The sequence below is a fragment of the Propithecus coquereli genome, unplaced genomic scaffold, assembly GCF_000956105.1.
Source record: "Propithecus coquereli isolate 6110/MARCELLA unplaced genomic scaffold, Pcoq_1.0 Scaffold264, whole genome shotgun sequence".
Taxonomy (NCBI): Eukaryota; Metazoa; Chordata; class Mammalia; order Primates; family Indriidae; genus Propithecus; species Propithecus coquereli.
Genome location: NW_012148219.1, coordinates 374184 through 386240, shown reverse-complemented (window position 1 = coordinate 386240; position 12057 = coordinate 374184). Strand labels below are relative to the sequence as shown.

General features: G+C 35.5%; 1 long non-coding RNA gene across 1 annotated transcript in view; it reads left to right on the top strand.

The window, feature by feature from the left end:
* The window catches only part of LOC105812808, a 119599-nt gene that overhangs the window by 4202 nt on the left and 103340 nt on the right, over positions 1 to 12057 (top strand). Inside the window, exon 2 of the long non-coding RNA XR_001137629.1 lies at positions 591 to 841. This is a non-coding gene — a long non-coding RNA (uncharacterized LOC105812808). The remainder of the gene's footprint in view (positions 1 to 590; positions 842 to 12057) is intronic.

Genomic DNA, 12057 nt, shown 5'->3' with positions numbered 1-12057 from the left:
CAAAAAGCTTTAAACTAGTTGGTGTGAAAAAAAATCTGTTGATAAAATAAGAAAGTAAAAGCTAATTATTATATAAAATGAATACTCAATTATTTTCTAAATGAAAGTGTAAATATCAATTCATTCAATTCCCTAATTCATTAAAAAAAGATACTTCCTACCATTAAGTGCCAGACACTGTGCTTGCCATTAACAGTGCAGTTATTACAAATGAGGGTGACATAGAGTATTAGTTGTAAGAGATTTGTAAACTTTCAGGGAAAAAAGCTTAGGAAATAATAATTGAAATAACACGTGAAATGAATTAGATGGGCTTTTAAAAAAACTTTGAGAAGCAGGTGAAACCAAGTTGCATTCCTTTTGTAGGTGGGAGAAATGTGGATTGTCATGAAAAGAGAAAGCATGTAGGTTATAGAAGTGAATGGATCATCTTTCATTAAGGTCAAAACATTTAGCTTGATTGGAGTTGGGGCAGTGGGTAGGGAAAAAAATATGGACAATTAGGCTAATGAGTGAGTTGATGGCCAGGTGGCATTTATTGGAGATCATTTCTTTACTAAGACTCCTCCTCCCCATTTTTTCTATTTAAGCAATGATGTGTGAAGTGATGCCCACGATTAACGAGGACACCCCAATGAGCCAAAGGGGGTCCCAAAGCAGTGGCTCGGACTCAGACTCCCATTTTGAGCAACTGATGGTGAATATGCTTGATGAAAGGGATCGTCTTCTAGACACCCTTCGGGAGACCCAGGAAAGCCTCTCACTTGCCCAGCAAAGACTTCAGGATGTCATCTATGACAGAGATTCACTCCAGAGACAGCTCAATTCAGCCCTGCCTCAGGTATGCTTTTGGGTAGCATTTATCCTTTCTATTGTAATTGAAAATGTGATAATATTTAAATAAGATTCACATTATTTCCATTCTTAAAATTGTTTTTCCAGTTAACATATCTGATAGGCATGTTTTGGTGAGAAAAATTGAAGAATAAAAAGGCAGTTCACATGAAACCTTGCCTCAAGCAAAATTATATATTAATATATTGCTGGTGGGCATGATTGTGTGTGTGTGAAGTGTAAGTTCCTATCTGGTCTCTTTCTTAAAAGTTTATCTGTATATTTTGGCGGGAGTAGAAAACCACTTGTTGATCAGCTTTTAATCACCAGAGTGTAGGGATAGTTAATCTTTCCTTACTTTTAAACAAAATCATGACACTTGGAAATATCTATTTTCTATTTTCAGTTGTTTAGTCTGTCTTTGGAAATGATAGGAGCTTGGAAGTCTACTGTCTAAGCCTACTGGCTAATGTCTGCTTAAAAATTCTTGGAATTATTGATATATCAACCTCTCCCTTCAAAAAATACTTCAACTGGGTTTTTTTAAAATGTTTTAAGTATTTTGGAAAATTGGGAAGATGCAAAAGTTCAGCGTTATCTTCTCAAACATAAAATTGTTAGTTATTTTTAAATACATTTCTGTCAATTTTCTCATTTTATAGAAAAAACTGGAAAATTCTAAGGATTGCCAGCCTATATATATACAAAGTAATCTGAGAGTGAGTTTACTTAAGAATAGCGTAATTGTGCTTCTTTGAGGTGTGAGAAAAACCCTAATGTATGAATAAGATTTTTAATAATCACCCCCAATAAACCACACTTTTCTTTTAAATAGGTTGATTGGCCCTCTACTTAAAAGATAGTATAGCACATGTTTAAGAGTTGAATTCTCTTCATAAAGTTATGGCTTGTAGCAAATATATTTTCATAAATACTAAAAACTATATAATCAAAGTTGATAAAATTCTAAACCTAGCTATAATATTAACTCACAGAGACATTTATGACTCTCAGAATGGAACGAATCACTGAGAACCCTCTGTTACATCCTCATTAGGTAATCCCTTAATCCTATATGAATAACTTCTGTACCAGTCCATTGCATTTTCAGTCAGTTTGTCTGGTGTTGAGATGAAATAATGTTTCCAATAACTCTAACTTGTTGCTATGATGATTTGTTTAATCACACAAAATGTGTTGACTCATTTCAAAGGGCATCTATCGTATCTTCACCAAGAATTACGTTTTAAGGTAGATGTTTAAGTCTTTGCAATTGCTCTCCATAAGGCAACCTCTAGAACTATCACCGTATGCTCACTTTCCTCTAGAATTATTTAAATTGGTTAATTCTGTTGTTAAAGCACGGTCCCAGAACTGGTTACACTATTTTTCATCTCCTGTGACAAGCATAAAATAGGGCAGTAATTTTTTTTTTTTTCTGGATACAGTGTTTCATTAAAGAAGACTAAGATTGTATTGCATTTGGGGACAGGTTCAACATACTTTCAATATATACTGGGACAGCAGTAAACTAAAGTTTCTAATTGAGTTGCATAAACGCTACATTATGTTCTCATTTTCCCCACACTCTTTTTGGGAAGTTGACTCTTTGATCATACCTGTTAAGATTCTGCATGTATCCCACCTAAATTTGTCTTTCTATATTTTATTCAAGTCTGGTATTTTCAATTTAAATCCTAACCTTATCAAAATTATTCTGAAAATAATCTGAATTTTAAATGTTTTCTTCTTCTTTAAAAAACTAGGTTACTATTTCATAAGGATGTTGTGAAAATAATGTACTAGAATAAGATACCTTGGGAAAAAAGGGGGAAAACTAGAAAATATTTTCAGAAATAACTATACTGTGCAGATAAATCTCTTCTCAGATAAAGGATACAAGAATGAAAATGTTTTAATTCTAGTAACTGAATTGTACTGAGAATTTAGATTGTGATGTCATATAAAATTTTAAATTTTAACTTTTAATTATACTGCATAACCTCTTATCTAAATACTCTGGTTATATTTTAGCCAGTTGTGTTTTGGAGTTCAGAATTTTGCTCATTTTCTGTGTGTATATGATGCATATTATGGAACACTCCTCCAGAAGGATTATGGGCAGCATCCCATAATTGCATGTACATGTTTAGAAGAGGGTCCTCTGAATATTTCTACTGCGTGGAAAATATAGACTATAAATAGTCTCATGATAGTACAGGTCTTGTTTTGGACCCATCATATTTGGTACCCATTTACAAATAAAATAAAATTTTCAGAGTGAATGGGTTCTGGAATTATAGAGATTATGAGCCTGTACATTTAAATCACTATAGTTCCGATCTGTTTTACAAATATTTTGACATCTTTTTATATTAACTTGTATATTACTATTATAACTATGTGAGTACCCATAGAAATCCAAAGGTCCTTAAAGACAGTGGTGATCCTGTCATTTTTTTAAAGCAAGTATTTAATAATCTAATCTGTACCTTTAGGACTACGTGTTTTTTGCAAGTAATAGAGGAGTATTCTTCATTAAGTGGTATCTTTGAATCTTTTTCAATATTTTGTAAGCAATGTACCTGCACTGTATGATGGCATCGCATTTGACACTTAGCTAAAAGGAGAAGATTACTACCATAAATGTGAGTTTTAAAGCAGAAATAAATCACGTAAAATTGAAAACCACTACACTAACATAAAAATAAAAATTATTTTAACAAACATAGGATTGAATTGGAAGCATAGACAAACTTTATGACATAGATGTTTTAAATTGCCTATAAAATGCTTTTAGATATTGGCTATTTGGAGCTTTACTTTAGTCATTTTTTCTCCTGTTATTCCAGGAGAGATGGAAACATCTCCAGGCTTGATGTTTTTAAGCTATACACTCAGTTATCTACCTTTTTAATGCACAGGTCCATTTTTGTGTTCCTCAGAACCTCATATTCAACCTATTCCAAACTCAATCATCATCAGTCTCCAACTCACCACCAAAGTCTGCTCTAACTTCTTACCTACACATCTGAGAATCTCTATAGATGATACTTTCTCCCTCACCTTTGGATTCCATTTTCAGTGGGCCATATTGTTTTTACCTCTTAAATAACTACCAAATCTCTCTACCTTTCTGTTCCTTTGTCACCCGACCCTGAACTTCTTCTTTGCTCCATTTCCTAACATTTCTATTTTTATAAAGATGTCACATTGTATGTTTGAGTAATACCGCACTGTTTGCAGTGTCCCAACAAACTCCTTGCTATTCCAGTCTTTTTCCTTTGTTGTATACTCATCTTTCTGCTTATAATGTCTTTATCTAGCTAATTTCTCATCCTAGCCAAGAATTTTTCTCTTCCAGGAAGCATATTCTGGACCCCAAATACATTTCTTCTGTATTTTTTACCCTTATCATTTATCATATTATAATTAAATTGTCTGTATATGCTTCTGTTTCACAACCTAAAGTAAAGTATAAACTTCTTGAGAACAGGAAGCCATCTCAATCATCCATAACCCTCTGGAAAACCAGATCACCAGGCAACAGTGCGAGATTTGAGGTAAAAACAGGAATATATATACACATACACATATTTGCATTTTTATGTAGAAAGAGCAATAAACTCAAAATAGGAATATCTGGATATCTGGGTGGGACTGAAATTCAGCCTATGCTCTACTTCCCAGGCTAGGCTTAGGGTCCCTACTTTGCATATAGGAGACAGATGAGCTAGCAGGGGCCCTGTTTTTTGTTTCTTTGCTTTGTTTTTAAAGAATAAGTAGAAATTAAATAATTATAATAGCCAGACAATATGTTTGATGGAAGATTTTACAGTACGAATGAAGTTTTGTGTAGTGGCAGTAGAGTGTGGGCTATTAATATGTGTGGCAAAAGCTAAGAACAGGGGTTTGTATATAGGATTATCTGTAGGATTTTGAGCAAACTGCTGACCAGATAAGGTAATCATGAATCAAAATTATTCTGCCATTTTGATTTTAAATGGATTACATAATATCCATGTACCAGTTGACTATTGCTTCAATAGTGCTATGTAACAAATAACACAAACTTCAGTGGCATACAAAATATGGGTTTGTGGGATTCAGCTGATCTGGACTTGGATTGGTTGATCTTGGCTGGGATAACTTATGCTACTGGTTAGCTGAAGGTTGGCTCAATCAGCTCTATGTCAGCTGGCTATTGTCTGATCCAGAATGGCATTGGTTAGGCCAACTGGGCCCACTCAGCTCTATGCCATGTGTCTAACACTGTAATAGACTGGCCCTGGCAGGTACTCATGATCATGGCAGAGGAGTAGGAGAAAAGCAGACTTAAGCAAGTGCTTTTTAAGCTTCTGCTTGAGTCATTTTTTGGTAATGTCCTTTGGCCACACCGAGTTAGAGTGGAAAGTAGTACAAAATTACATGGCAAGGGGTGTAGGTGCAGGGAGGGGTGAAGCATTGGGACTGTCAGTACAACTGATTTGCCACAAATGTCACTAAGAGTCATTTGGGCCATTGCCATGTTAGGGAAAGTTTACAGTGATAATGTTCTAGTGAAGTTCGGGGATTTGCAACAGGAATATGAACCGGAAAACTAGGAAAGAAAATAGAAATATTAAATATTTATATGAATAAAGATTATTGAAGATAAAGAATGGTGTATACTGAATGGCCAAGGATTTGGACTTCAGTCAGATCTGAATTTGAATTGGGGTTTCTTTATTTGTTAGCTGAGGGGTCATTGGAATGTCGCTTGAGTTCTCTGAAACACTAATTCTTTAATTGGAAAGAGAAGATGATATCTGCCCTTAGGAACGGTTAAAAGGAGGTATGCATATGTGCTTCAGAAACCATAAGCATTATAAAATGACAGGTATTTATCATAAATTAGGATAGGCTTAACTCCTTGATGAGAAATTAAGTTGAGGGAGGCTGCTTGAGAAAGAGAGAAATATGTTTATCTCTTGACATTCTAAAATGCAAACTATTTAGGTGAAACTTACTGAGAGTGACAGATTCTGCACTGAAGGCACTTTTATTCAGCAGGCAGACTGCCTAGGTATAATTGGATTTGCTGCTTAACTAGCTCAATAACCTCGGTCAAAGTACTTAATTCAAATAATGATAGAAACTGCCTCACAGGATCATTATGAGAAACAAATGAGTTGGAACATGTCAAATGATCAAGTCAATGCCTCACAGATAGTACATGCTCAATAAATGTTAAATGTGGCTATTGTTGCTGTTATTATTACTGTAGATATTATCATCATTATCTTTGGCCAACCTTAACTGTGCAATTTTACTGAGTAATAATGAACACTGGCACAAATCGAGAGCACTAAAAATCCTTACTCTCCTCAATCTTTATCAAATTTTCAAAGTCTTTTGATTTACCTTTTTTTAAAAAAAATTAACTCCACTTTTCTAAATAGTTTTCCCCAATTCTCCACTTCCACAATGGCTAGCCTCACGTGTCCCCTGATTACATCAAACAACATCCCTTCCTCTTGTGCTTAGATTTTAATGTCTGGATTGAGCTCCTTCATTTTCAGTGAAACCTAATGCCAGCACACTAAGTGTTTTTTCCCTTGCTCTGTCAAAAGGAAAGATGCTATATCTTTTACCTCCTATTGTTGCCATCCTATTTTCTTAATGCATTTTTCTTTCTTCCAGTTATCGTTTTTTCCACTGGCCAAATGAAATGGTATGCACTTGCAGATTTTATTTCTCATTGCTTCTTTTTCTTTTTTAACCCTTACAATCAGGCTTCTATCATCACTGTTTTCCTAAAAATACAGTGCGCTCACATATGCCACCAATGTATACGTGTTTTGCAAATCTGGTCTTCATCTTTCATTCTCCATGCACCTTGAATTCTCTGTATCAAGCAATGCTATCAATTATTTCATCTTGAAATTCCCATCCCCTCAATTCTCCATACCCATTCCTTTTATAGGTCAGTACGTATGTTGTCGTCCTTCAATGTCCGTTCTTTTCCTACATACCCCCACACACTTATCTATACCCATACTTGTTTTTATTTACTTACATTATTCAATATTAAGCATTGCGCTTCCTGTTTAAGAATAATACTTCCCTCTAAATCCTTCAACCCTCCTTTTCAGCTACCCTTTTGACTATTTTTTCCTTTGTCTCTTCGATTACTCTACCTCTCAACTTGCTACTTTGTAAGATATTGAAATACATTCCTTAAAATTAAAATGATTGCACATACTATAAGAACAAAAAAGCCCCTTGACTCTGTGTTTCCCCTTAACTTCTAATCTTTCCTTCCTTTTCCTGCAAACTTATTTCCCAACTTATCTGTTCTCACTGTCTCAATTTCTTCATCTTCTGTACGAAAGTCTGTTTTTTCCCTTTAATTCTCTATTCAAAATATTAGCTATCACCAATAACCAATTGATCATTGCAGTAGGTTTGTTTTATTTGACACTGTGATTACTCCCTTCTCAAAAAAAAAAAAAAAAATCCCATACTCTTAACTTTAATAATACCATAAAATCTTCATTCTTAAATCTTTTTGGCTTTTTCCTTTCAATATTTTTTCCTGTGGGCAACTCCTCATCTAGCTACTCCTTCAATGTTAAATAATAAAGATAAGATTAATTGTAATAGCTAACATTTCTGAATGCTCCCACTATGCCAATCAATATTTTATTTAGATAAACATCCAGATATTAAAATGGTAGAATTTCTCTCTCTCTCTGAGGTAAAGCTAAATAAGTGAGGGCCAAGATTTGATTTGCAGGAGACACTAAGATATAACTCAACCAGTAAATTTAGCATTAGCTCAAACTCCATGTTCAGACTCTGCAAAGATTGAAGTAGAAAAGCTAGAAGAGAGACAGAATTGTTTTGGAGAGTTCTCGGTTTGCTGTACATAATCTACCACTCCATGTATGAGGAATGGGGTGATTCCTGTTCAGCTTAGCCAAGCAAGGGGGACTTCAGGGAAAACCTTCGGAGAGCTTAATGTGTTTCCTCCAGAGGCTGAAGGACATAGGGACTGAAGACTTAAAAGCATCCACAGTGGCTGGAGATGCCTCGTCTCTATAGCAGATGGAAGAGTCACATGGCAGGAAAGCTTCAAGTCCTCCAAAGTCAAGACAAAGTTTGGTGATTTTTGAAAAGCACAAGGGGAGCTTACTTAGGGTTAACCTAAACCCATAGAATGTCAGAAGCCTAGGTTCCTAAGTGGTGAATCATGAGTGATAAATTGGAGGATCGATTCCAGAAAAGAAACAGAACAAGTAAAAAAAAAAACTAGGAAAGAACAGAAATAGGCGTTCTTTGAGATGGCCACAAAGGCACCCCAAGAGAAACAGGGTCATTGATTGTACATTTGCCATCACAAAGCTCAGGTTATGGATGACAGGTGGGTCAGCTCAAGCCCCTGTGGTCTTTCCCCCAAGTTTCCCCTTCTCAGGCCCCAACTCTGGAGTGATCAGAAACAGCTGCTGTGAGTGGGGAGGTGTCAGAGTAGAGAGAGACCACCCTGCCCCCGTCCTCCAGTGCAGACTTCAAAGCTTGAAGCAAGCCTGCACTGCATGTAGGGGGAAACTTTAGGTTGGATAGGAGCTCAGGGCTTTGCATATTTTATAATCCTATATTGAACTAGAACTATGAACTCATTACTCTAGAATAAACTTTTTAGTTCTGAAAGATAATAACATATTATCCCTATCACAGCAGAAAAACAAAGACATTTGCCTAGAATTCCATTTGGTATTTATTTTGTCACCTTATGTAATCAGAGGAGATGTAATGTTGGTTACTGAATCCAGCTCATTCATTAAACTGGCTAGATGTATCATCTCAATTAATACTCAAGACTTTCCAACGAGGTCATTTTTATTATTATTCCCATTTTAAAGATAATAAAACCAAGTAACAGAGAGGTTAAGTAACTTGTTCAACACCACACAGTTTGTAAGTGATATTCACTAATATTCCATTAATGGCATACTTTTGTTTTTACTCTGAGTCACCTCCTTCATCTCATTATGTCCATTTAGGTTCAAAGAAGTATTAAAGTTCTCTGGAAACCTTCTTTAAGAGACATGGATCATTAAAATAATTTCTTTTGATTATTCCTAAGTTTTAATAAGGCAAGTAAAATTATTAACACAATGTGAAATGATTATTAGAGTTAGTCTAACACATTGAATATAATTATTCAAGGATTCCAAATCCTGATATTTATGACATGGCAAATTTGCCTTTTTTATGTACTGAGCATATTTTATAGCCCATTAGGTCTAAGAAAGAGAGTATGAGTTGCATGAAAAAGTATTTAACTAGAAAATAGAATATCTGGATTTTGTTTTCAACTTTGCTAAACCTTGTGCCTCTGGGAGGGGTGCGGTGGCTCACACCTGTAATCCTAGCACAGTGGGAGGCCGAGGCGGGCGGATTGTTTGAGCTCAGGAGTTCGAAACCAGCCTGAGCAAAAGCGAGACCCCCGTCGTCTCTACTAAAAATAGAAAGAAATTAATCAGACACCTAAAAAAATATATAGAAAAAATTAGCCGGGCATGGTGGCGCATGCCTGTAGTCCCAGCTACTTGGGAGGCTGAGGCAGAAGGATCACTTGAGCCCAGGAGTTTGAGGTTGCTGTGAGCTAGGCTGACGCCACGGCACTCTAGCCCGGGCAACAGAGTGAGATTCTGTCTCAAAAAAAAAACCAAAAAACCTTGTGCCTCTGGAAAACCGTTGAACTTCTGAGATTTCCATTTACTTCCAACAAAAGAGGGAATTTTAGTTTCCTTTAATCTGTTGCTTATTTTAAATGATTATAAAGGGCATATATTTTTAGCTTTATTAATTTATCATAACCCTTTAAGAAACAATTGCTATTTATTTAGTCAACAAATATTTTAGGGCCTAATCTGTGGCAGGTTCTGTGCTTGTGGCATAGTGTTGCTAATATCTATGTTTTATTTTATCTTAAGGCTTTGGTCAATTATGATTCCTAGGAATACATAGTGGCAGTAAGAAAGCATTGCCTAAATTCTGCTGAATATCACATTATTTGTAAATTCTTTGAAACTTGTATCATTTGGGGTGATTTCATTGCCTCTTATCTTCTACTGTGATAAACTGTCCATGTTTCTAGAAAAGGTCAACTCCTTCCCTTGTGTTCTAGATCGCATCCCCTCTTGCTATTCCAGGACAAAACTTTTGCCTTCTTTTTCCTGTACTATATATGTTTCTACTCGAATGAATTACAATCAACAGTATTAAAATATGTACTTATATTTCTTCTATCTATCTATCTATAAACCAAGCTACCGCCCATTTAAGTTTCCCTTTATAGCATAAGGTGTTTTTTTTTTTTTTCTTGGCAGAGGTAGAGAGAAAGAGAGAGAGAATGCAATAAGTTGTGTTTTTTTAAGTTGCCTTCATTTATTCTTTTTAATTTTGCTGCCCACATTTTCTCTTGAATCCACTCATGTCAGGCATTGACTCTGAGTGGAGTAGATTCACAGGAAAATGAAGGTAGATCAACTTCATCTAAACTGCTCTTGAGAACACTAGCAATTAACCTTCACACTGCAAAGTGCAATGGTCAATTCTCAGTCTTCATTCCTCCTCAATTGTCAACAGCATTAGGCACAATGGATCTCTCCTTTTTTTTTTTTTTTTTTTGAAAGACTTTTTTCATTTGGCTCTTTTCCTCTTACTTTATTGGTCACTCCTTAGTCTTTATTATTGTTCACTCCTCATCTTCCTGACCCATTAGTGCTTGAGCACTCCAGGGCCAAGTTCCCATACCTTTTCTCTTTCTATCTCTACTGATACTATTGATAATCTCATCCATCTACTGGCTTTAAATATCATCTATATATTGATGACTCCAGAATTTTCATCTGCAATCCATACATTTCCTTTGAACTTCAGACTTTTATTGTCAAATGTGGAAACTTAACATGTTCAAAACTGAGTTCATGATTATCGCTTAGTCTTCTGCATCTCAATTAATATCAATGTTGATCTTCTACTGGATTAGGTCAAAAACCTCAGTGTTTTATTTCTTTCACATTCTGTAGTCAATCTAGGAGCAAAATCTCCGTTTTATCTTCAAAATATATACAGTATTAAACTTCTATAAGCACTTCTACATCTCCATCCTAGTCGAAGTCACCAGCTCTTACCTAAATTAGATGGGATTTTCCTACCTGTTCTGCTTGCTTGTGTTTTTGTACCCCATCAGTATAATTCAGGGCAATAAGAAATACCCTGATTATGGTAAAAAAGTAAATCAAACTGTTTCCTATCTGCTCAAATCTCTGAAATGACTTCCACTTCAATGTGAAAGCCCAGGTCTTTAAAGGGGCCTGCAATGTCATTTGTCCCCTCCCCTTTACCTATTTGATATTGTATCCTGTTGTTTTCCAGGTCACTCATTCTATCCCACCATCCTTGTGTTCTCACTGTTCAACATGTCAGACCTTCAGCTACCTTAGAGACATTGCACTGGCTCTTCCCTAAGCTTGGAAAAGTTGCCCTCTAAATAACCATGTGGCTTGATCTCTTAATTCCTTCAGGTCTTTATTCAAATATCAACTTCTCAGTGAGGCCATGCCTCAGACCCTATTTAAAATTATAAAAATGATAACAGCCCCCTTCCTAATCCTGCTTCTCTACTTTTTCTCCAAAGCACTTACAACCATCTAGTGCAGTGTATATTTTCTTTTTTTGTCTTACTTATCTTCTTTCCCTCTCCACTGGACTCTATGCTCTGTGAAGTCAGGGGATTACTTTCTATTTGGTTCACAGCTGTATATTTTGCCCACAATATCTAGCATTTAGCTGATGTTTAAAAAGTATTAAATAAATGAAAAGAAAAATTATTCTTTTGCTTGTTGAACACAATCTCTGTGATACCTACCCTATGCTTATTTAGCAAGTCATAAAATCACAAAATAATTAGACAGCATATATTGAAGATCTTGATAAAATGAGAAAACAAATAAAATTAATGGAGCTTTATGGTGTCTGCAACACTGAAGTCATTATATATATACATACATATATATATATATACACACACACATATATACACACATGTATATATATGAGACTGGCATTGATATTGCACCTCAAATCCCTTTCTAGAATGAAGTGGGTTTATATCAAGAAGTAGTGGTGGCAGGCCAGGCGCGGTGGCTCATGCCTGTAATCCTAGCACTC